This window comes from Euphorbia lathyris, chromosome 2, assembly GCF_963576675.1.
Source record: "Euphorbia lathyris chromosome 2, ddEupLath1.1, whole genome shotgun sequence".
NCBI lineage: Eukaryota > Viridiplantae > Streptophyta > Magnoliopsida > Malpighiales > Euphorbiaceae > Euphorbia > Euphorbia lathyris.
The window spans coordinates 99,690,175-99,716,530 of NC_088911.1; the positions used below are offsets into that span (position 1 = coordinate 99,690,175).

Sequence of the window (26,356 nt, forward strand, 5' to 3'; positions counted from 1 at the left end):
TAAATTATTCAAGTGTTTTTGTAAATTCTAAATTCTAAACAAAATATTTTGTTATGGAAATTATAATTATAAACAAGCACAAATAAATGTGGAGATTACCATATATATTTTATATATATATATATATTAGGATTTCTCTGAATTGACTCAAAAAAAAAAGAAAAGATGAGCCCTTTATAACGGTTTTTTTTTTGTTAACTTTTGAATTTTTTTTTTAATACGATTATTCTCTGACACCACCTAGCACAAGATTAGATTCGAATAAATTAAAATGCATCACTTTAATTAAATTCGAGGCTAAAGATTATTGTAACCAAGTTTGTGAGTTCAAAACCTCACTTTAAACAATTTTGACATAGTCAATTATTTATTTTGGAACGAGCATCATAGAAGCAAACACATAAAATGAATCAACAAACGCAAACTCTAAAAATTTCAATGTCTATTAATCAAAGGATTTACGTTGTTTTTTCTATTTTCAACAATTCTCCGTCGTTAATATTTCAATTTCGATAAGTTTTTTCAGTTTAATTTGAATTCTTCAGTTCGTTCAGCAAAATATAGTTTTTTTTTGTTGTTGTTGTTGTTGTGGAACATTGTTTTTCTAGTTAATCTCATTTTGTAGAATTAATTTGAACTTTGAGTTGTTCCGTCCTTCCAGTTTACACAATTTTCTGATTACAAGTCAGATAAAACAATTTTGGGATTTTTCTTTATAAATCTTCGGCATGCTTGTTCAAATTCGAATAGACACGAAATCATTTGGCATGCTTTTGGTGGGACCCAAAGAGTCCGTCAAAGAAGAATTCTAAAAAAAATAGGTTGTTGCGTCTAATGATATGCATAATATGTGTTTGATAATACATGACAAGTTGGACAAATTGAAGCTCTCCACATTTCTTCAAGGCATGATGACCTAGAGTTCATCTTTCCTACTCAACAAAGAAATGGATATAGCCAACCAATTAAGAATCAAAACTCCCCGACCGTGGTCGTCGCATGGTTTAATTTAACTAAATTAATGGATGTTATAGCCAAACGATTCAATGTTACTTTGGAGCAAGTTAAATAAAAGTAAGAGAGACCAGGTGGACTCAATTGTCTGGTTCGTCAATAAAAAGGGAAGGAAGTTGCTGATCGTATAGAATAATCAAAGGTAACTTTAATAGAAAATATCGGATTCCTCCAATAAGAGAGAAGAATATTACAAAAGACCCAATAATCTGAGTTGCATTCCGTTTGGAAGCAGACCAACTCCTATTGTTGCTCCAATACTTTATTTGCAAGTTAACACAAACAAGCAGACTTCTCTATGTTATTGCATTACAGAAGTGTTGGTGATATTTTCGAAATATCCCAATTTTCAATCTTGATACGCGTTTGCGGGGATTAAAAATGGTAAAAATAATGCGGGCGTGCCAGAGAAGCTAGTTCTCAAACGGTAAAATGGTAATTGAATGAAGTAAATAAATAAAATGCGCCTAAACTAGTTGAATTCTAAACGAAAAGCGATTGACGACCGTTACAAGGACTAAAAATAAAAACAACCGTCTTGGCCCCGACGTTACTTGACAGGTCGGTCGGAAAAACAATTTTTAAGATAAGTACTAAAAATAAAGGCAATAAAACAACACAAAGATATAAATTTTTTAATTTTCTTTTATATTTTTATTGATTTTGTAAATATTTTTTAATATTTTTTGTATTACAAATAATAATAAAGCATGAAAATTACAACTTAAAAAGAAAGAATAACTTTAAAGCTAGAAATGTAAATAAGTCACAAAAACAAACATGTACGGGATGAAATAAAATTAACCGATCTCTTTGATGTCGTTGGGATGCGTGAAATTGAGGATTGGACCTCTAGAAAATCGGCTTGGGGGCTGTTGCGTTGTCCGTGTAGTGCTGGGCGAATTTGAAGTAATTGGGAGAGTTCGGGGACTTGAGCAGAAATTTACCACCAAGTCAACAACAAAATGGGACTAAATTGATGCTTTTGTGGGACTTTCGGACTCAATTTCGGGAGCTGTAGAGGTCGGATTATAGCGAAACGAAGGCTAGTATTTAAAGTTAGTGCGCGAAGGAAGGGTTTAGAACTGGAATTTCAGAAAACGATCGAGTAAATGAGTCGGAATAAATTATTGAAAATTGGGCGACAGAATAATTGTTTGATGGTTGAAAAAACCAAAAGCTTGATTCTGTTTCGTGGAGGGTACTTTAGGGGAGATTTAGAAGGCTATAGGATGTCGTTTTTTACGAAATAAAAATTGAGAGTTCTAGAATTGATGTCAATAAAGAGATTAAAATTAATTTGGGCTAAAACGATCAGCTAACGAACTCTAAATAAAATTTGGAAAACGGCTCACCAGAAAGGTTGTTTGATGAATTTTTCAATGATGAAAAACTCAAAAGCTTGTTTCTGGGTCTTTTTAATTGATTGAGATCAATAAAAAGTTCCCAAATATGATTTGGAATAGGTGTGTAAACTAAGAATGACTCGAAAAAGGGGTTTCGGTGATCATGGTTTCACGGAAAATGTTTGAAGCTATGAAGAACTTAACAATGACGAAATTTGGTTTAGACTAATAAAGCTTGAACTGAGGATTGGGTAATGATTTTACTGACCTAACTAAGAGATTGCAAAAAACGATTTGAGAATTGGTTGATTAAACTAAGAGAATTTCGGATTTGAAGTTTCTGACAATTGAAAGCTTTTTTGAGGAACTGAAGATTAAAGAACTAATTCTGGGAATTGAGACCTTGTTTAGACTAATTAGATGCTAAAGAACGATTTCTACGAATCTAAGGATTGATAAAGAGGCCGAATTTGGCAGAGAATTTGAGAGAAAAATTGAGTTGTCTGTGTTTGATTGATTTTGAGTGGGGATTGGAATGAAGGATTTGAGCTCTATTTATAGGATTTTGAGCAACGAATCCCATGTTAGTGGCCCTTATTTTTCTCAAACATGATCCAACTACCTTCCCATGAGTTAAAGAAAGAAAATGGGTGAGTTGGGAGTTGGAAATATGGAGGTAATGCCATTGAATATGTCCTGGGATGTGAAGACAAGTTCAAACCCGTTTTTCTGCACTAATTCTCTTTGAAAAATTCTACCGGCTTCGTTTTAGCTCCGTTTTGCTCCATTTTTTACATTCCGTAAAGCTAACATCCTGAGCTTTCTGAAAAAAATAATAGCTGTCTGATATCTTGCTGTTTTGGGATCCGTTTTCATCGTCGAAGTTGCTGGACGGGTTACTGAAAAAATGGTGCAAATTTGCCCCTGATTTTTATTATTTCTTTTTCTTTTCTTTTTTATTTCCGTTTTATTTTTATAATAATCTTTTGATATTATTTTCTATTTTTTTATCACATTTTTATTTTATTAAGAGATGAATTTAATTAAAATAAAAAACTATAGAGTAAAAAGTATAATCTATGCTAAAACACAAAAAATTAAATTAGCCCCTAACAATTGCCCCTTATTTTATATGTAAAAGATTTGAAAATGAATTTTGCACATAAAATAAGTCTTTTATTAATTTTTTTATTTTATTTTTTTTTACCCGTCGGTACCGATTTTGTTGAAGCTGAAATTGTGTTCTTTGCAGCTTCCTCGTCATTTTCCCACATGACTTCTGCTGGATCATGGCTCGGAAAGAAAATAAAAATCACCGAGGTAAATTTTGTATGAAAATTGACGGTGTGTGATTTGCTGGATTACTTGTTGAATTTTTCTTTGAATTACAAGACATCCTCATATGCTGCTGCTGAAATTTTCGGCAATCACGCCATGCTTGTTGATGCTGGATATGCTCGTGTCTGCCTTTATTTTCTTTCGTAACTAGGATCAATTTGCAATCTGTTTTTCTGCTCATTTAAACAAAATAATAGCTGCTGCCATTTTATTTAAATTGTATAAAAATTGATCTTGAGTTGAGCTTATTCCTGAAAAATATTGAAGTTGAATCCGATTTGTATCCGTATAGATCTGTTGCTTGCTGAAATTGGTTTAATTCCGTCTATGAATTCGCGACTTCACTTCTGTTGTTAATAAACTTCTTTGAGCTACTGATTGGCGGAAATAAATTGAATTGTCACTTCTTTTTCTCAACAATCATGATTGGCTAATATCCGTCTTGAACCTCTTGAGCTTGGAGTTGAGAATCCATTTGATGATATGGATATATCGTACATGGCGGAACCTGCCCCCCCCCCCCCCCCCCCGACGTCCTCGAGCTTTGATGTCATCGGTGCTGCACATGTTGTTGTCTCATATTTGATGGGGACAAAACTGAGCGAGTGGATGACGGATCGGGTGGAAAAGGCTACACCGAGCTTCTTTGTTTCGATTGCCTTTTTTTTTTTGGACATGTAAACAGACTTTTATTGTTTTTCTAAATTTTTTATTTCTCTTTTCATTTATGTCTTTGTCATTTCATTTTTTTATGAATAATTTATTATCTGTAAGCATGCTAAAAAATATCAATGATGCTAATTAACAGCTTAAAAGAAAAACTAAAATGTAAAATGATGCAAAAACGAACCAAAAGGAAGAATTATAAGTCAAATATCAAAGACTCCAAGTGCTGAAACGTCAACGAGCAATGACAAGGATCAACATTTTCTGTCATTTGACACGACGTGTCAAAACCTTCACACATCATGTTAAAAGGAAGAAACTTTAACTTTTTGGCTGAAATTTTAACACTTCATGTCAATTCCAATTTTGCTAATTTTCTAACTTTATTTTCTTTATTATTTATTTATAAAATGCCATTATGAAGTTGTTACCTTTAAAATCGAACTAAACTAAGAATTGTTGCCAATAGGAATTGTAATTCAACAGTTACCTGTAAAATCGTCATCCTGTGATCACAGCTGCAGCAGCAATCATCATCCTCCTCCTCCTCGAAGTCGTCGAAGTACCCGTCGAAGATGGTCAAGCCGTCATCGTAATCAGCACCATAGTAAACAGTGTTGTCGTCCACCATGTTTATCTAGATAAAAACAATAGAAAATAAATTTCATATGAGAATATAACAGCGTGAGCATGAATTTATATAAGTTAATTATTTGTGTATTTATCATCATTTTTCTATTTAACCATAGTTTAACATTCATCTATACATGGTTCACTCTGATTTTTCTGCTTAAACCAAACCAATTTTGACACAACTTTATTTTTTTTAATTCAAACCGACCTTCATCAAGTTCACTCTCTTTCTTTTCTTTTTAATTATAAGATTAAGTTTTTTTTTAACATGCCCCTTAAACTTAATTTTATATGACTCTTTGTTGAGCTCTTAATCGACTAAACACATCAAACTTTACCATGTTCGTGAAACTATCTGCAATTTGATCGAGTGTCTTCATGTACTTCAATGTCACCTTCAAAGTTGAGATGCCCATACTGTAGACGCCAAAGTCAAAGAGGAGCTCTTTAGACAAGCTTTCAACATTTTTCCATGTTTGTTTAAATGTTAATGGTGAACATTCTATTATTTGACATATGTACTCTAGCAATCAACTCTTTTTTCTCGTTCAATAAAAGCGGTTTTAGGTTTTTCATATGAACTTCATAATTTTTCTCGAAAATTTTTCCCAAACTCAAAATATTAATCTTCATGTTAGGACCGTAATAAAAAAATATTGATGAATTGGTGATTGTCGTCTTTTACCAAACGTCATATGGAAGAGTTATGAGTCTATTAGATATGGATATTTCTGCTGTAATTTAGGAATATAATTGATTTGTAATTATCATGTTCACACATATATCTTGTGTATATATATCACATTATCAATGAATGGAAAGGCAAGGATTCTACATTATTATGGTATCATGAGCCTAATTTCTTTCCTAAAAACTCTCTCCTAAAATTTCTCTCCCTAATCCCACCCAAATCTCTTCTTTCTCTCTTCCTCATTCTGCCGTTCTTCATCCCTAAAAACTCTACTGCCACCATGCCAAACAATGAATAAAACAATGGTGCCGCCGCCGCACCAACTCATCCGGCCCTCTCCATTATCAACATTACCTCCTTTATTCGTGATCCTCTCGAATCCGGCAAAGGCCTCTATACCACTTGGGCTGAACTTTTTAAAACACATGCCCGTGCTTTTCAAGTTCTTGATCATATCCTTCCTGAAACCGACGATAAATCGGAAACCTCTTCTTCGGTTATGAAAGCAAAGAATCCAGGTTTATGGTCTCGTGTTGATGCCATCGTGTTGCAATGGATTTATGGAACCATATCTTCAGACCTTCTCAACAGTATCATCGGACCAAATTTAACAGCCGCCGACGCTTGGAAACTCCTAGAACAACAATTCTCCGATAATAAAAATTCAAGAGCCCTTTATTTACAACAAGAACTGTCCAATGCTAGACTTGAAAATTTTGATGATATCTCTGCCTACTGCCAACATTTGAAGTCCCTCTCGGACCAATTAAGCAACGTCGGGGCTACCGTATCCAACGATCGTCTCGTTCTTCAATTAATTTCGGGGCTCACTGACGCCTACGAGACAATCGGAACACAAATTCGCCACAATGACATTCTGCCCAATTTCACAAAGGCAAGGTCCATGTTATTATTGGAAGAATCTGCCCGTAAAAAACGCACAACCGCCACCGTCGGATCTGAAATTGCCGCCGTTACTATCGCCCAACAGTCCCCGTCGAATCAAGCTCCTCCATATTCAAATCACGTTCGGCCTTCTTTCCCTCAAAATTCTGGCGCTGCTCGCGGTGGCCGGGGTTATTATCGCCGTGGCAGAGGCGGACGGGGCAGAGGCGGACGATGGCAGCAAAATAGCGGTCCTCGCTGGTCAGGGGCTGTTTCTTTACAACAGCCATGGGGGTACGGGCCATGGACTGGACAGGCGCCCCAATGGGCCTATCCCCCATGTCCTTATCCTTCTTGGCCCAATTCTTCACATGGTGCAACTCATGGTGCAACTCGCGGGCCTGTTTTTAATAACAATTCTTCTGCAGTCCAGCCAGGCATATTGGGAGCCCATTCGCAGGCCCATCTGGCCCAGTATTACACTCCAACAAACATTGAGGCGGCTATGCACACCTTGACAATCACACCACCTGCAGAACCTTGGCATATGGACACCGGCGCCACTTCTCACATGAGCGGGGATGGAGGTAAACTCACATCTTATTTAAATAAGAGTCCTAACACGAGTATCGTAGTAGGTAATGGCACTTGTATTCCTGTTATCGGTCTTGGTAATGCATCCTTGAAAACAAACAACAAAACCCTAGAATTGAACAATGTTTTACATGCCCCTAGATTAATCAAAAACCTTATATCTGTGCGGAAATTTGCTATTGATAATAATGTGTCCGTTGAATTTGATCCTGTTGGTTTCTCTGTGAAGGACTTGCGCACGGGGATCCCTATTATGAGATGTAATAGCACCGGTGATTTATATCCAGTCACATCCTCCTCTTCAGAGTCTTCTTATGCTTTAAATGCTTCTGTTTTATCTCCTTCAGTTTGGCACAATAGATTGGGCCATCCTGGTCCTCAAATTTTAGACAATCTTCGAACTAATAATTTTATTTCTTGTCCTAAAAATGTTGATTTTTCTATTTGCAATTCTTGTGTGCTTGGGAAACATATTAAATTGCCTTTTTATGCTTCTAAAAATATGTCATCAATGCCGTTTGATATTATTCATAGTGATATATGGACATCTCCTGTTCTAAGTTCTAGTGGCTATAGATATTATGTTCTTTTCCTAGATGATTATTCTAATTTTCTGTGGACTTTTCCCTTAGCAAATAAATCTCAAGTTTTTTCTGTGTTCCTCACATTCCGAAATTACGTACGTACTCAATTTGAAAAAGATATCAAAACTTTTCAGTGTGATAATGGTGGTGAGTATAACAATAGTCATTTTCATGATTTTTTTAACAATAATGGTATGCAATTCCGTTTTTCATGTCCACATACTTCCTCCCAAAACGGTAAATCTGAACGAACGATTCGAACAATCAATAATATAATTCGCACTCTTCTAACACATGCTTCTTGCTCTCATTCTTTCTGGCCTCATGCTCTTGCTCATGCGACCTATCTTTTAAATATTCTCCCTCACAAAAATCTTAGTCTTCTTTCACCGACTCAAATTCTCTACAATCGTACTCCTTCTTATACTCACTTACGCACTTTCGGTTGTCTTTGTTACCCACTTGTCCCTTCTTCCTCTAGAAATAAACTTCAACCTAGGTCCTCTCCATGTGTGTTTCTTGGATATCCATCCAATCATCGAGGCTATAAGTGTTACGACATCTCCGCGCGGAAAATAATTATATCTCGTCACGTTATTTTCAATGAAAGCAAATTTCCATTTTCCACTCAACATGTCTCGGCCTCCCCTCCCATTTCTTCTATTTCCAACTCACCTACACAAACAACCCAACCCATTATTCCCTTCCCCACTAATGCGTCCACTCCTAACCAAAGCCCAGTTTCACCACGGCCCAACAGTCCCAACCCATCTTCCCAAAACAGCCCAGCACTTCCCCCTTCTCCTCTCGACAGTCCCTTTCCTTCTCCAATTCAACACGGCCCAGACACAAATTCCCCACAACAGCTCACCTCCCCACAACAGCCCACTTCCCCGCCTTCTCCCGATCCTATACACGCCAACCCAACCCAACCGACTCACCCTATGACAACCCGAGCTAAACTTGGAATTTTCAAACCCCAAAGAAAGCTCAACTTACACACCACCACTATTTCTCCTATTCCTTCTAATCCCTCACTTGCTTTACAAGACCCTAATTGGAAACAAGCCATGACTGAAGAATATAAGGCTCTTATTGAAAATAAGACGTGGGTCCTCGTACCCCGTCCTTCTAATGCTAATGTTCTTCGTAGTTGGTGGATTCTCAGGCACAAATTTAATGCAGATGGATCTTTTGAAAGATACAAAGCAAGACTTGTTGGAAATGGGGCGAATCAACTTGTTGGGGTAGACTGTGGTGATACTTTCAGTCCAGTTGTTAAGCCAGCAACAATTCGAGCTGTATTAAGTATTGCACTTTCTAAAGGTTGGCCACTACATCAGCTGGATGTAAAAAATGCTTTTCTTCATGGGGATCTTCATGAGACTGTTTATATGCATCAACCACTGGGATTTCGGGATCCCAACTATCCAGATCATGTATGCCTTCTTCAAAAGTCTCTTTATGGTCTCAAACAGGCACCACGGGCGTGGTACCAACGGTTTGCCTCTTTCTTGTCTACCATGGGTTTTTCTCACAGTAAATCTGATCATTCACTGTTTGTCTTTCGTCGGGGAGCAGAGATGGCATATCTACTCTTATATATGGATGACATCGTTCTAGCTACTTCTTCCACTGCTCTACGAGAGTCAATTATCAACAAATTGAGTTCCGAATTTGCTATGAAAGATCTTGGCCCATTGAGTTATTTTTTAGGGATATCTGTCACTCGGAGCGCCGGCTCTCTTTTTCTGTCTCAAAAGAAGTATGCTACTGAGATCATTTCTAAAGCCGGTCTTTCTTCAGCAAATTCCTGTACAACACCTGTTGACACTAAGCAAAAACTGAGTGCTTCATCTGGTTCTGCTTATCATGATCCATCTGAGTATCGAAGTTTAGCTGGTGCATTACAGTATTTGACTCTCACTCGCCCAGACATCAGTTATGCTGTTCAGCAAGTCTGTTTATTCATGCACGATCCCAAAACGTCTCATATGGCAGCTATCAAGCGGATTCTTCGATATGTTAAAGGAACCCTGGAGTTCGGACTTACATTCACAACCTCTTCACTAGATTCCTTGGTCTCCTATACAGATGCAGATTGGGGGGGATGTCCTGACACTCGACGTTCTACTTCAGGATATTGTGTTTTCCTTGGTGACAATCTTCTGTCTTGGTCTGCTAAGCGGCAACCCACTTTATCTCGTTCTAGTGCTGAAGCAGAGTATCGTGGTGTTGCTAATGTCGTATCTGAAACTTGCTGGATTAGAAATCTTCTTCTTGAACTTCATTGCCCTATTAGTAAATCCACCTTGGTATATTGTGACAATGTGAGTGCAGTTTACCTCACTGGTAATCCTGTACAACACCAACGTACCAAGCATATTGAGATGGATATACATTTTGTTCGAGAAAAGGTTGCTAAAGGAGAGGTTAGGGTACTTCATGTTCCTTCTCGTCATCAAATTGCAGATATTTTCACCAAAGGTCTACCACAAATTCTTTTCGACGACTTCCGCTCTAGTCTCAACGTTCGACCACCTCCCGTTTCGACTACGGGGGTGTATTAGATATGGATATTTCTGCTGTAATTTAGGAATATAATTGATTTGTAATTATCATGTTCACACATATATCTTGTGTATATATATCACATTATCAATGAATGGAAAGGCAAGGATTCTACATTATTAGAGTCAAATATCAAAGACTGCAAGTGCTGAAACGTCAACGAGCAATGACAAGGATAAACATTTTCTGTCATTTGACACGACGTGTCAAAACCTTCACACATCATGTCAAAAAGAAGAAACTTTAACTTTTTTGCTGAAATTTTAACACTTCATGTCAACTCCAATTTTTCTAATTTTCCAACTTTGTTTTCTTTACTATTTATTTATATAATGCCATTATGAAGTTGTTACCTTTAAAATCCAACTAAACTAAGAATTGTTGCCAATAGGCATTGTAATTCAACAGTTACATGTAAAATCGTCATCTTGTGATCGCAGCTGCAGCGGCGATCATCAACCTCCTCCTCCTCGAAGTCGTCGAAGAACCCGTCGAAGATGGTCAAGCCGTCATCGTAATCAGCACCATAGTAAACAGCGTTGTCGTCCACCATGTTTATCTAGATGAAAACAATAGAAAATAAATTTCATATGGGAATATAACAGCGTGAGTAGGCATTTATATAAGTTAATTAGTTGCGTATTTATCATCATTTTTCTATTTAACCATAGTTTAACATTCATCTATACATGGTTCCCTCTCATTTTTCTGCTTAAACCAAACCAATTTTGACACAACTTTATTTTTTTTTAATTCAAACTGACCTTCATTAAGTTCACTCTCTTTCTTTTCTTTTTAATTATAAGATTAAGTTTTTTTTTTTTTAACATGCCTCTTAAACTTAATTTTATATGACTCTTGTTGAGCTATTAATCGACTAAACACATCAAACTTTAACATGTTCATGAAACTATCTGCAATTTGATCAAGTGTCTTCATGTACTTTAATGTCACCTTCAAAGTTAAGATGCTCATACTATAGACGCAAAAGTAAAAAAGGAGCTCTTTAGATAAGCTTTCAACATTTTTCCATGTTTGTTTAAATGTTAATGGTGAACATTCTATTATTTGACATGTGTACTCTAGCAATCAACACTTTTTTCTCCTTCAATAAAAGTAGTTTCAGGTTTTTCATATGAACTTCATAATTTTTCTCGAAAAGTTTTCCCAAACTCAAAATATTAATTTTCATGTTAGGACCGTAATAAAAAAAATATTGATGAATTGGTGATTGTCGTCTTTTATCTGACGTCATATAGAAGAGTTATGAGTCAAATATCAAAGACTGCAAGTGCTGAAACGTCAACGAGCAATGATAATGATCAACATTTTGTCATTTGACACGACGTGTCAAAACCTTCACATATCATATCAAAAGGAAGAAACTTTAACTTTTTGGCTGAAATTTTAACACTACATGTCAACTCCAATTTTTGAAAATTTTCCAACTTTATTTTCTTTACTATTTATTTATATAATGCCATTATGAAGTTGTTACCTTTAAAATCGAACTAAACTAAGAATTGTTGCCAATAGGCATTGTAATTCAACAGTTACCTGTAAAATCGTCATCTTGTGATCGCAGTTGCAGCGGCGATCATCATCCTCCTCCTCCTTGAGTCGTCGAACTACCCGTCGAAGATGGTCAAGCCATCATCGTAATCGGCACCATAGTAAACAGTGTTGTCGTCTACCATGTTTATCTAGATGAAAACAATAGAAAATAAATTTCATATGGGAATATAACAGCGTGAGCACGGATTTATATAAGTTAATCAGTTGCGTATTTATCATCATTTTTCTATTTAACCATAGTTTAACATTCATCTATACATGGTTCGCTCTCATTTTTCTGCTTAAACCAAACCAATTTTGACACAACTTAATTTTTTTAATTCAAATCGACCTTCATCAAGTTCACTCTCTTTCTTTTCTTTTTAATTATAAGATTAAATTTTATTTATTTTTTTTAACATGCCCCTTAAACTTAATTTTATATGACTCTTGTTGAGATCTTAATCGACTAAACACATCAAACTTTAACATGTTCGTGAAACTATCTGCAATTTGATCGAGTGTCTTCATGTACTTCAATGTCACCTTCAAAGTTGAGATGCCCATACTGTAGACGCCAAAGTAAAAAAGGAGCTCTTTAGACAAGCTTTCAACATTTTTCCATGTTTGTTTAAATGTTAATGGTGAACATTCTATTATTTGACATGTGTACTCTAGCAATCAACTCTTTTTTCTCGTTCAATTTGAGCAGTTTCAGGTTTTTCATATGAAATTCATAATTTTTCTCCAAAAGTTTTCCCAAACTCAAAATATTAATTTTCATGTTAGGACCGTAATAAAAAAATATTGATGAATTGGTGATTGTCGTCTTTTATCTGACGTCATATGGAAGAGTTATGAGTCAAATATTAAAGACTGCAATTGCTGAAACGTCAACGAGCAATGACAAGGATCAACATTTTCTGTCATTTGACACGACGTGTCAAAACCTTCACACATCATGTCAAAAGGAAGAAACTTTAACTTTTTTGTTGAAATTTTAACACTTCATGTCAACTCCAATTTTGCTAATATTCCAACTTTATTTTCCTTACTATTTATTTATATAATGCCATTATGAAGTTGTTACCTTTAAAATCGAACTAAACTAAGAATTGTTGCCAATAGGCATTGTAATTCAACAGTTACCTGTAAAATCGTCATCTTGTGATCGCAGTTGCAGCGGCGATCATCATCCTCCTCCTCCTTGAAGTCGTCGAACTACCCGTCGAAGATGGTCAAGCCATCATCGTAATCAGCACCATAGTAAACAGTGCTGTCGTCCACCATGTTTATCTAGATAAAAACAATAGAAAATAAATTTCATATGAAAATATAACAACGTGAGCAGGGATTTATATAAGTTAATTATTTACGTATTTATCATCATTTTTCTATTTAACCATAGTTTAACATTCATCTATACATGGTTCACTCTGATTTTTTCTGCTTAAACCAAACCAATTTTGACACAACTTTATTTTTTTTTTTAATTCAAACCGACCTTCATCAAGTTCACTCTCTTTCTTTAATATATACATGTATTAAAAACACAGAATAAAGAGTCTGTACATCAAGTCAGGATGGCCGAGTGGTCTAAGGCGCCGGACTCAAGTTCTGGTCTTCGTGAGAGGGCGTGGGTTCAAATCCCACTTTTGACATTTTTCATCTTTTTCTTTCCGTTTTTTATGTATTTAAAATGCTGGCCAAATCATGCGGGGCGGGTTCGAATCCCGCTTCTCACATTTTTAATCTTTTTCTTTCCGTTTTTTATGTATTGAAAATGTGGGCCAAACATGCAAAAACTTTGTTTTCAATTACTTTATCTGAACTCCAACAATTCTATTTCACATAAATTTAATCAAATGTAAACCATTTACCATTCATGCAATTTAAAAATTCATTTGATGTAAAATATTAAGACTTTAACAAAATATATATCCAATGAAATATTTCAGATGAGATAAAATATATTATTTAATTTAGCTTTGTTAAAGTTATTATTTAATTGTTGGTTAAATGGATAATTACCAATATTGTTAAAATCGGACTAGATATAAAATCGAATTTATAATTGGGTTATGGATCACTTGGTTCAACCAAATGATTCAGATTGGTCAGACCAGATTATGTAATAAATAAATAAAAATAAATCGGATTTATAGTTGGGTCATGAGTCACTTCGTTCAATCAAGTGATTCGGATTGATCGGACCGAATGATGTAGTAGATAAATATATACAAATATATATAAGTTATATATAATTAATTTAAAATTATATTTATAAATTAATATATATAATATAAAATTATAAACTAATGAAATTAATTCAAAAAATCACTATATATATATATATATATATATAAACAATTAAATTACATGTTAATAAAATCTCAATACTAAATTAAAAATTTAAAAATAAGATTAAGATAACATTTTAATACAATATTTGTTTTTCTTAAAATAAGAACAAATTTTCAAAACCAATAGATGAATAACAATTAAATTAAAAAATGTATATACTTTTTTGAAAAAAAAAATGATAGTAATAAGATCAGTTTTGATTTTAGCACAAATTTAATCTCCAATCAATAAAATAGTCATTATCCATTTAATTGCTGCTTGGGTAATATTTAAGAAAACACAAGGCCCAAAACCGCTGGGGTGGGCTTATGGTCCTGCACAAGGCCCAAAAAAGTTGTTAAATTTAAGAAAATTTATTCAAAGTTCAAAATAAGGGCCAATAGAACTACATATCACAACTAATGTACACTGCCAAAGCCCAAAACATACTTATCTTTGAGGAAATTACATGAAACATCATGTATTATTTAATTTTACAATTAAGGAAAGTGTTTTTTTTTTTTTGTATTTTATCAAATAGTTAATTTCTTTAACAATATTATCAAAAGTTCATTTTTCTTATTAGTTTTTTCATACTATACATTTAAATAGAAATTTATGATTTTGTAATTATTAATTGAGATAATTAATCTCCACTAAATTCATACTATACTATAAAAGACCCTTTTTGGAAGACAAGGGACGTTTGATTGTTGACAACTTAGTAACAACACAAGCTTGATTAGTGGCTTAAAGTGTTATTTAATGTCGGATCTATTCAAAAAAAATTTATTTGCACATTTGGCTTTTGAACTATTTTAATCGGTGAAATTTCACTCAATTTAGATGGAATTAAACTTGACAAAGCCATTATCCTCATATATATGGTAATATTTTGACATATATATTTGACACATCTCACGTCTTAAAGCTTATTTGTCACATAGATTTTTTTACGTGAAAATAATTAATTAAATTAAAAAAATAAAACTAAATTATCAAATCTAAGTGTCAAAATATCATCATATATCAACATCAAATTAGATATGTAAAAGACCAAATGTGACTAAAGAATATGGTAGATGCCAAATGACAAAATTTTGATAAGTCAAGAGTCAAATAGTGGTTTAAACTTTTGATTGGCCTCTAAGGCTTGAAGTTTGAATTAAGGGTCAAAATGACCTTTGAAGTTGCAAGCATCGATCAGTTTACTCTAAATCGAAATGTAGGTATCAACCCAGTTCTAAAGTTGTCAAAAATTGACAAATTAACCTAAAAGCACTCAATTTTAATATCTAAGTTTGTCAAATTTGAGCTAATTTATCAAATTTTGCCAACTTTTACACTAAAATGATACCTATATAAACTTCTATTTGGATTAAACTGACTTTGCCTGCAAACTTCAAAACCATTTTGACCCTTAATTCCCCGAAGCCCTATTCACTATAACTTTTCTTCAGGACCCTCGCATCAACACCAAAAAATGGGATTATTGGTCAATTTGGTCTCCTAAAGTTGACAAATAAATTCAGTTAAACCCAAAGCATCAAGTAAATTTTAAAGTTGACAATATTGAACAAATTAGCTGAAACACAATTCAATACCTAAAAATTTATTAAATTTGAATTAATTTGTTAAATATTGACAACTTTTAAAACCAATTTCACCTTTTAATTTCTAAAATTCGTTTTGCATAGTTGAGACCTAATTAGGCCATCTCCAACAATACTCTCTATTTTACCTACTATATTTTCATTTTTCTCTACTCTATCTTTAAATATAAAGTTGCAACAGTAAACTTCTCTAACCATCTACTCTATTTATAACACCAAAAATCATATTCTTTTTTACAAACAATATGTTATTATTATTATATTAAGTTTTCCACATAATAATATTTTTTTACAATTTATAATTTAAATGTGCAACACATAACAATAATATAAATATCATTATAATTTTTAACAATAAATAAATAAATAATAAATAAAAATAAAATTTATTCATAATATTAAAAATATACATAAAATTTTAAATAACACTAGAATAAAAAAAAAAAAATAATATTTAAGCTAAAATATTAAATATTTCACAAAAAATAAGTGGATTATTAAACCTAGCCACCATTTCCCACCCCTAGCCTCGTGAAAAGACGAAACTGCCCTTGCAACAAAGTCACTAATCCTCTCAAATTCCCAAATCATCTCAAAAACTCAAAACTCTCTAAAATCGAATCCAGACTAATTTGGTAAAGAAAAAACATGGGAAATGACTAATGATACGTAATTTTGTTCGAAAATATGTTTTATTTACAGTTATTTATAGTAAAATCGAATGATTTTTAAAAAATCAATTTTTCGGTGTCAGGGCATATGAACAATATGCCTCCACCACAGGTGGGGCGTATGAACATCACGCCCCACCACAGGTGGAGGCATATTGTTCACATGCCCACGTGTGAATTTTTTTCCCAATTTTACATTTTAATTATTATTATTTAAAACAATTATAAATATTATAATTATTCTAACAAATTGTAAATATTATAATTATTAACATTATAATTTGAATTATAATTATTAACATTATAATTAAATAATATACATGAAGTATCAAATATATATTAAAATGTGTTAAAAACAATAAGTTCTAAAGAATTCTAAATATTAAAAAATTACAATGAGTCAGTTCATCCGGTTCCATTCCTCAATGTATCGGTGTGTGATAGATTTAAGAAAGACTGTTCACATGTCCACGTGTGATTTTTTTTTCCCAATTTTACATTTTAATTATTATTATTCCATGGTCCGGGCGAATTGACTTGTGGTAATTTTTTAACATTTAGAATTCTTTAGAACTTATTGTTTTTGACACATTTTAATTCATATTTGATACTTCATGTATATTATTTAATTATCATGTTACAAATTATCATGTTAATAATTATAATATTTAGAATTTTTTACAATAATTATAATAATTATAATTGTTTAAAATAATAATAATTAAAATGTAAAATTGGAAAAAAAATTCACACATGGGCATGTGAACAATCTTTCTTAAATCTATCATACACCGATCCATTGAGGAATGGAACCGGACCAATTGACTTGTTGTAATTTTTTAATATTTAGAATTCTTTAGAACTTATTGTTTTTAACACATTTTAATACATATTTGATACTTCATGTATATTATTTAATTATAATGTTACAAATTATAATGTTAATAATTATAATATTTAGATTTTCTTAGAATAATTATAATATTTATAATTGTTTAGAATAATAATAATTAAAATGTAAAATTGGAAAAAAAATTCACACGTGGGCATGTGAACAGTTTTTCTTAAATCTATCACATACCGATCCATGGAGGAATGGAACCGGACGAATTGACTTGTTGTAATTTTTTAATATTTAGAATTCTTTAAAACTTATTGTTTTTAACACATTTTAATACATATTTGATACTTCATGTATATTATTTAATTATAATGTTAATAATTATAATATTTAGAATTTTTTAGAATAATTATAATATTTATAATTGTTTAGAATAATAATAATTAAAATGTAAAATTGAAAAAAAAAATTCACACGTGGGAATGTGAACATCACGCCTCACATTATTTAATTATAATGTTAATAATTAAAATTCAAATTATAATGTTAATAATTATAATATTTAGAATTTTTTAGAATAATTATAATAATTATAATTATTTAGAATAATAATAATTAAAATATAAATTTGAAAAAAAAAATTATGTCACATTCGTGTCCCTAATTTTAGTTATTATACCCTAATATAAGGTTATATTATAGTTGTTTATTGATTGGAGAGTTAATTGAATATTATGGATATAGATTGGAGGCTAATTTCATACCTTAAATGTAAAATTGAAAGTTTAGGGTAAGTTTTAAAAGAAGTTAAAGTTTAGAGGGACCGAAAGAGAGATTTTCCCTTATTGGGAACATCAATTACAACTCCCAAACCATTATTTCCGATATCTAAGAACAAGGAAGGTCAAACCTCATTTTTCAATTCCATTCTCCTCCATCTTCTCCTTTAAGTATCCAATTTACCTACTTGCAATGATCTTATGATATTTGGAGTTTCTGTGGTCCGATTGGGCCGATTTTTTACAGTAGGTTCTAGACATCCTAATACACATTATGGTCGGTGTTATTTTGATTTGGAATTTTCTAGCATGGATTCGAGCTAGACTGGTTAGAATGATAGATTTGAGGCTTAATGTGTTTTTCCCCTCAATTATGGTTAAATTAAGTAACTATCAACTACCTTTTTGAGTTTTTATGTATATATATGTATATATAACTCTATATTTTCCAGAAAATTGAATTTTTATGGTGATTTTTGACATGCATTTGATTAATTGGAGTTTTTATGAATTAGTTTTTAACATGAGCTTAAAGTTAAGTTCAAGTAATCATATATGTATTTGCATGTCAATTTCAACCTATAATATATGTTTATGTATATATGATTTGAATTTGGTTTTGATAAACTTAGTATATTTGATTAATATTTGTGTAAGATTTGATATTTTGAAGAGTAAATGAGTGGTTTTCTATAAATTTATTTCTCAAAGTAAATTTGAGTTTTAATTAAAGGTTGTTAAAGTATTAATTTTGATGAAATTATGATTTATTAAAATAAAGTCTATATATGATGATTTATGTGTTATTCTTAAGAAATTGAAGTTAATATTTATTGAGATACAATTTATGAGGTATTTATCTAAATACGATTTATGAAGTATTTTATCGTAATACGGTTTATGAAGTGTTTATTGATTTACGGTTGATTTTAGTAAATGGTTAATTGCAAAGGTACTTATTTTGTATAGTTGAGATTTTAACCAAATAAATGTATATAGCTATTTTGAACACGAGTTTTATCTTAAGTAATTTAATACATTGATTTACGTTTTGACTATGCTTGATATTTTAAGAAATGATAGCAAGCTTGATATTTTAAGTTGAAAGTTTTGTTAAAAGTACCATTTGACTATTTTATTATGGTTTAATGCATAAAATGTTCGTTTTTAAGAATATGAATTTTATATGATGTATTTTGAAAATTAAACTATAGATATAGTTATTTTAAGTATAAGTATTTTATATAGTTGATAATTGCTTACTGAGATTTTTGTCTCACCTTTTTAAATGTTTTAATGTTTTAGGTGAGAAAGAGCAAGATATAGGAGAAGTTACTAGTTGATAGACAAGGTTGAAGTGTCAAGCCATCGGGTTTGTCCTTAGTCAGGACATTTGCCTCTCATTTGGAGATTTGATTATATTGGGTAGTATTTTGAGATTTGAATGTAGTATAAATATGGATTTATTTTATAATATATCTAAGAGAAATTCTTGAAAAGTGTGATACTTATGATATGTGGGATAATTTGGAAACTATTAAGTGTTGATTGTGATCTTTCTATTTCACGCCTGATGCCAATTGAGGTCGTTAAGGGTCAGGTGTAACAAATTCACACGTGGGCATATGAATATTACGCCTCACCACGTGGTGAGACGTGATAGCCACATGCCTCACCACGTGGTGAGGCATGGTGAGGCGTGATAGCTACACACCCGCGTTCCATAGAGAGAATTTTTTATTACAAAGACTAAAGTAATAAGGGCAGTTTCGTCATTTCATGGGGCTAGGGGTGGGAAATGGTGGCTGGATATAACAACACCCAATAATAACCTAGATATTAAGTTAAATAAATAAATAATATATATCTAATCTTAAGTATTTTTAAAAAAAAAAAAATTAAAAATAAACTTCTTTTGCCTTTCGGCAAAATGCTGCAAGGTTTTCCAATTCCATTAGATCTAGAAAAATCAAAGGCACTTTAAATTTAGAGTGTCGTTAAAGATGGCTTTAGAAATATTAGAATTACGTGGGAAACAAAGCATGATGATGAACACAAAATTGTAACTGGGCTCTCTCTAATTCACTATGTTGGCTAAACAAAGCATGATGATGAGCAGAAAATTGCACATTTCCATATTGAGAATTAATCATCTTTGGATCAAACTTATTCATCACTAAATCTTGCATTTTCTTAAGCCTATGAGATTGTCCAATAGTTACTTCATAACTCCAAGAAAGCCTATTAGATATAATATCAAGTATACACATACTAGATACTTTGAACGTGACTCATTTAATATATTATAAAGTGGGAAGTAAGGCCTTGTTCTTTTTTTACTTAAATTCAGTATAAGTAAGTTCAGTTCAGTTCAGCAGCATTCAGTTCAGTTCAGTTCAGTAATTACCATTATTTATTATAATTATAATTATTTATATATAATTTATTATAATAATTTATATATAATTAATAATTAATATTATTTATATACAATTCATCATTAATTTTTATAATTTTAACTATTTATATATACTTTATTATAATTTATTTAATTTATCAATTAAGTTCAGTTAAGTTCAGCAGCATTCAGTTCAGTTCAGTTAAGTTAATTTAATTTAATTTCAGTCAAAAAGAACAGGACCTAATTAAATGAAACTGATTCTTTTTACCCCAAGACAAAATAAACGTTCTTCTTTTTTTATGAGAAAAAATGAAACTCAATTTTTCGACTTTAATTTTTTTTTTCAAGTGTTTCTTTATGAATCAAAGTTATATATTTGAAAACCTAAAAAAGTTATTTATGCTGTGAAAAATTTCAATATAGTTCGTCAATTATTGTTTGATATAATTATGTAATTTAATTTATATTTATGATATTGAGCATGATTAATTATATATAAATCTTATAAAGAAGAAAAAAAATGATAAAATCTGAATGATAAAATCAGAAAGATAAAAAATGCTAAAAGATGAACGGTTAAAAATCTTAAGGATAATTTTTTTTTTTTTTCCTAAATGATAAAACAAGTAAGTATTTAATGAAACAAAAAAGAAATAAGTAAATGTAAGAACACAATGAACAAAATAAAGAAAGAAAAAAAGGGAAGGGTAGAATTGTCAGGAATGATGTAGACATGGCATTGGCTAGTCAACTAATCCGAACCTGACGACCTCACCCGAGATGAAAGAAGGGTCCACGCGCCTAATTAGGTGTGGTTGGCTGTGCCGGTCAAAACCAGTTTTTTAGAAAATGAATAATTATACGTGTCAGTAACCTTTGGCCTCAAAAGAAATCACACCTGTCAGTTAGCGTCACCTCGGTTCACGAGAGACCGGCCCATTCATCCTGCAGTTTTGTCTGCGGATATCCAGCCGGTTTTATGTCACCGGTTTTCTTTTTCTTATGTGCCCGTCCCTACTAATCTAACCATAAAATATTACTAGTATATTAATGAATTAATTATTTCAAATTTGGCTACATTACAAAAATTATTACAGTAATATGTATCCATTAATTTTACTCTATTACCCTAAACAATATTGTAATTATCTTAATGATATTTTTTTCTAAATTTTTTTATGATCTTATATATTTCAATATATTTCTACTGGTATCGTATAGAACGATTCAGGACACATGGTATTTGAGAGGTCCTCAGATCAAATACCACGTGCAGAAACATAAACCTTCGGACCCATCAAGAGTAGACCTGTCAATGGGCCGGGCTGGGCCGGGTTCGGGCCGGATCTGACGGGCTTTTGTGTAAAAGTGCTCGTTCCAAGCCCAACCCAGTATTAATTTAGGCGGGCTCAGGTCGGGCTGGGCTCGGGCTTAAAAATCAAATCCCAAGCCCACCTAAAAAAACATACATAATTTTTAATTATAAAAAATCAAATTTATACTTAAAATAAATATTTAATTATAAATATGTAAATTTTTTAATTAATATTAATAAGGCGGGCCGGGCTGGGCCGGCCCGTGATATTTTCATATGTCCCAAGTCCGCCCAAAATATAGGCGGGCTTTAGCGGGCCTGGACCGGACTGGGCCTAAGAGTAAAATTCATTATCCAAGTCCGGCCCAAGGGACACGGGCCTGGGCGGGCCAGGCGGGTACCCGGGCCCGTGGACAGGTCTAATCAAGAGCTTTCTTGGAACATTCTTATTAAGGGAAACCCCATACAAATAGTTTTCTATAAGAAGAAGGGTTCGGTCCAAACCTTATAAATAGACAGTTATATATGGTCACACTAAAATATATGTTAACATGTCTATCTATCAAATAATATATACTCTTCAACCATTCCAATATTGACTGAGTTAGGCATCAGAGTGAGTTTCTCAAACTTGCGCCCATTTCTAACCTACTATTTTATCTTACATGGATTCCACTAAAAGGTTCCTCAAAAAGTTCGGACATTCGGTTACAACTTCGGATACACAGATAACCTACTTAATATTCTTTTGAGATTTGCAAATAGAAATTAATATCATTTCATCGTATAAATATATTAAAAACAAATATAACAAAGTACTTTTGTAAATTTATTTATAAAGGTTTAATTTTTTTCTATCACTTCATTTTAGATTAAATACAAGTTTACTTCTGAAGTTAGGAGTACGAGTTTTTTTAAACAAATCAAAGATTCATTTAAACAATGTTAAAATATCATTCTTAGCATTATGGATGCTCCAATAAGTTGTTTCCTTCTTCCTAAGGGAGCGTTTGGTTCAGGATCTTTAGGAATGAGAATGAGAATTAGAGGGTTTCATTCCCTTTGTTCTTGTTTGTTTTAAAAAAAATCATTCTATTTACCCATTTTAGATTATGAGTTTACCCCACTTTAGGTTAAACCCATTACGTCAGGCCCTGTAGGGAATTGGATTCCCTTTACTCCATTCCCTTTTCTAAACATATCCAAACACATAGGGAAATTAATGCTTATTCCTTTCATTTCCTTTAATTTCCATTTCTTGATTCTTTTTCCCTTACCCCTTGTGAACAAAACGCCCCCTAAGTCTTTTTGTGACAATTCTCAAATGTTAGTAGCTCAGTTTTGGTGGAATAATGATTCTGGTTGCAATCCAATTTACTGCATGTGTTAGGATAAGCTTTGTATTTCCAAGGAGGATGGTGGTTTAAGGTTTAGGAATATCTATGAATTAAATCTTGCCATATTAGTGAAATAGGTTTAGAGGATTTTAGAAAATCCACATTCTTTACGTGCTGCCTTGATTTGTAAACATAAATATTTTTCAAGGCATAGACTATTTCAATGCGATTCTCTGTTTTGGATTTATTCAGAATCAGGTAGTATTTAGTAAAATCGGGGTACAAGGTTGCATTGGAAGCAATCATTGAAGTCGAGCTTCAAATTGGCACGCCATCTTCGCTTACTGGTGATCCATTGTGGAAGAAGAGGATTTGGGAATTAAAGTTTATAACTTGGCAAGTTGCATTAGTGAGGATTTGGTTGATAATGTGTTTAAAGGGTTACCTGTGAATGAACTATCAGTTTTGTGGTTTAATTGGTATTTTTGGCTTGAGAGGAATAAAGTTGCACGAAGATCAATTGTCATGCGACATTTTCCGCAAGAAGTAATCGAAGATCGGTTGGTTTTCTTGTTCAGAATTTTTATGGTCGTGTGGCAATTTCTGGTGGAGGTCCTCTTAGTTCTGCTCTCTCTACTCTACATGATGAATTACAAGGAATTCTTATTGCAGATCAGACTGTGAAAGAGACTAGATTCTTTTCAATGATTGTTGCTTCAGATTCATTATTTGTGATTCGTCTGATTAAGAGAGAAAATTTATTTCAAATTGGCTAGTCAAATAAAAAACGAATAGGAGAAAACTGACTTGGCTCATGAATCAACAATCCACTGCTCCCTATTAGTTGCGGATGCCCATGCTTTGGAGTTCTTGTGAAGGATATCTCGGAGGAGGTGAAATACTTCGTACACTTGGAGTTTATCCATGAACGGTGTCATACGAATTTGATTCCTCGTAATTTAACTGCTAGTACTATTTCCTTTTCAAGTTATGAAATCTTAATTAAAGATTTTCCATCTTGTATTTGTTCATGTGTTGCAGGGCCGTCTCTGGGCATGAGCAGGAGGGGCGTTTGCCTGGGGCCAAAAGAAGAAAGGGACCCAAAGATATTTTAAAAAAAAATAATAATATGGAAATTAAATCTTAAAAGATGCAATAGTTACAGAATTAATTCTAGACCTAAATAAATCACAATATACATTTAGACACAAGTGAGGGAAGTGCCCAAAAATAAAATTTTATAAAAAAAAATATAGAAATTAAAATCTCAAAAGATACATTGATAATAATTATAATTATTAGGCCCAAATAATCACTATACACAAATAGTCCTAACTATGTCAGTGACCGTTGTATCTGTTGAAAGAATTTTTTTGAAGTTAAGATTATTGAAAAATTATTTAAGATCATCAACGTCAAAAGAAATGTTGAATGATTTAACAATTTTATTTATTGAGAGAAATATGTGAATATTAATATAAACACTATTTTTTTTAGTGATTTTATATACTGTTTTGTATGAACAATTCATTACTTGAAGCGAAATAAAATGTTTTTTTATATGAAACTGAATGTTTTTAGATTCCTTGTAATTGTAATAAAAATGTGTCATTTTTAAATAAATTTTCGTTTACATAATTAACTTCTTTTCACTTGTAATTATTTATTAGTGCTTTTATTTACTACTCCACCTTTAGACTTTTAAAATCTCAGGATCGGCCTTATTGTGTTGCTACTAATTGTTCTGATTTTCTTTAATTTTATAAATATAAAGGAATTTGTAACAAGTAACTAGATGGTAATTAAAATTTGATTTATAATTCGGAGAATTTGTCATCTCATGTCTAAAACTGAATTTTTTTTTTGTTTCATCTCACCATGAGAAAAATGATAAAAAAAGTTATGGTAGAAAAATGGTAGTTAGAACATATATAATTATGTTTTAGTGGTAACAGATCCTACCTCTTGTCATCCACTTAAAAATAAGGTAAGACTTTATTATCTTTAACCCTTATATTTTGAAGAAGAAAAAAACACCATAGATGCCATGATTAGGATGGTATGACTCATAATTAAATTCCAGCTCTAGTAAATTGCGATTGCTCTATTTTTCGAGTTTCACTTTTGTCACAACCATTTTTCTAAGCTTTCAAACCTCACACTTGCTTTTCCTAATTTTGTTTCACTACCATCTTTTAATTTTTTTCCAAGCTTCGATCCAAGCCTTACAATCGCATTCCCTAACCTTCATTTAATCTGATTCATTTCCATACCAGTCTGTATACAGATTTCTTCGGATTCCCTTCAACCAATTTTATAGCTGCCTCGAGTTCTTGAGCTACAATTTTTGAGTTTCTACAAGTTTTTATCCTCAAATATATGCTGATCATTCCAACCTATTAATTGCTGATTTTTTCGACTCTAACAAGTTATTATTGTTCTACCAACGTTCTCCATTAATTATTATTGGTATTCAACATTATTTAAAGCTTCAGAAACACAGAGATTGTCATTTATTTTTTTTGACTTCGAGGTTTGATAGTGGTGTTTTATTCTCATCTTTTAGTACGGTTTTCAGGTTTATTTCGTATCATTTATCATCAGTTTGTCCAATTTGATTAGTTTTAATCTTTGTTTTTTATCAACTTTCAGTTTTTATTTATTTTTATAGGATTTATTCAATTTCTCTCAAAAATTGTGTTATTTTTAATAAAAAGAGTGCCACATTTAAATTATAAATTTTATTGTGCCAAATTCATGAAATTGACTTACAAAAAATTAATTAATTTTGACTAGGAATTAAAAAGGATTTTTGGTAAGTTAATTAATTTATTTTGGTAAATATTTAATGAGATTTTCAAGGGATTCAGCGTCAGAAGACTTTTGACCAAAGGCTAGATTTAGCTTTTCCCAACATCATTGTCGACCAGCTCGGTGAGCTAGCCATGAACAAAGAAAGGGAAGAAGTTTGGCCCCCAGCTCACCGAGCTGGGGGGCCAACAGTGCTCCAACGCCACAATATTGCCAGGTAGGGCTGTCAATATGGGTCACAACACGATAACACGATTCGCGTAACACGAAAATTAAACGAATTAGGGTTGAGATAAATGGGTCGACACGCTTAACCCGTAAAATAAATGGGTCGGGTCGCGGGTTGACTCGCGAATTCGTTATAACCCG

General features: G+C 32.3%; 1 non-coding gene across 1 annotated transcript; it reads left to right on the forward strand.

Annotated features, from left to right (window-relative positions):
* The first annotated feature begins 13,453 nt into the window (after positions 1-13,453).
* Positions 13,454-13,537, forward strand: TRNAL-CAA (transfer RNA leucine (anticodon CAA)). The gene has a single exon. It is a non-coding gene; the product is annotated as a tRNA-Leu (tRNA).
* The last annotated feature ends 12,819 nt before the right edge of the window (positions 13,538-26,356 follow it).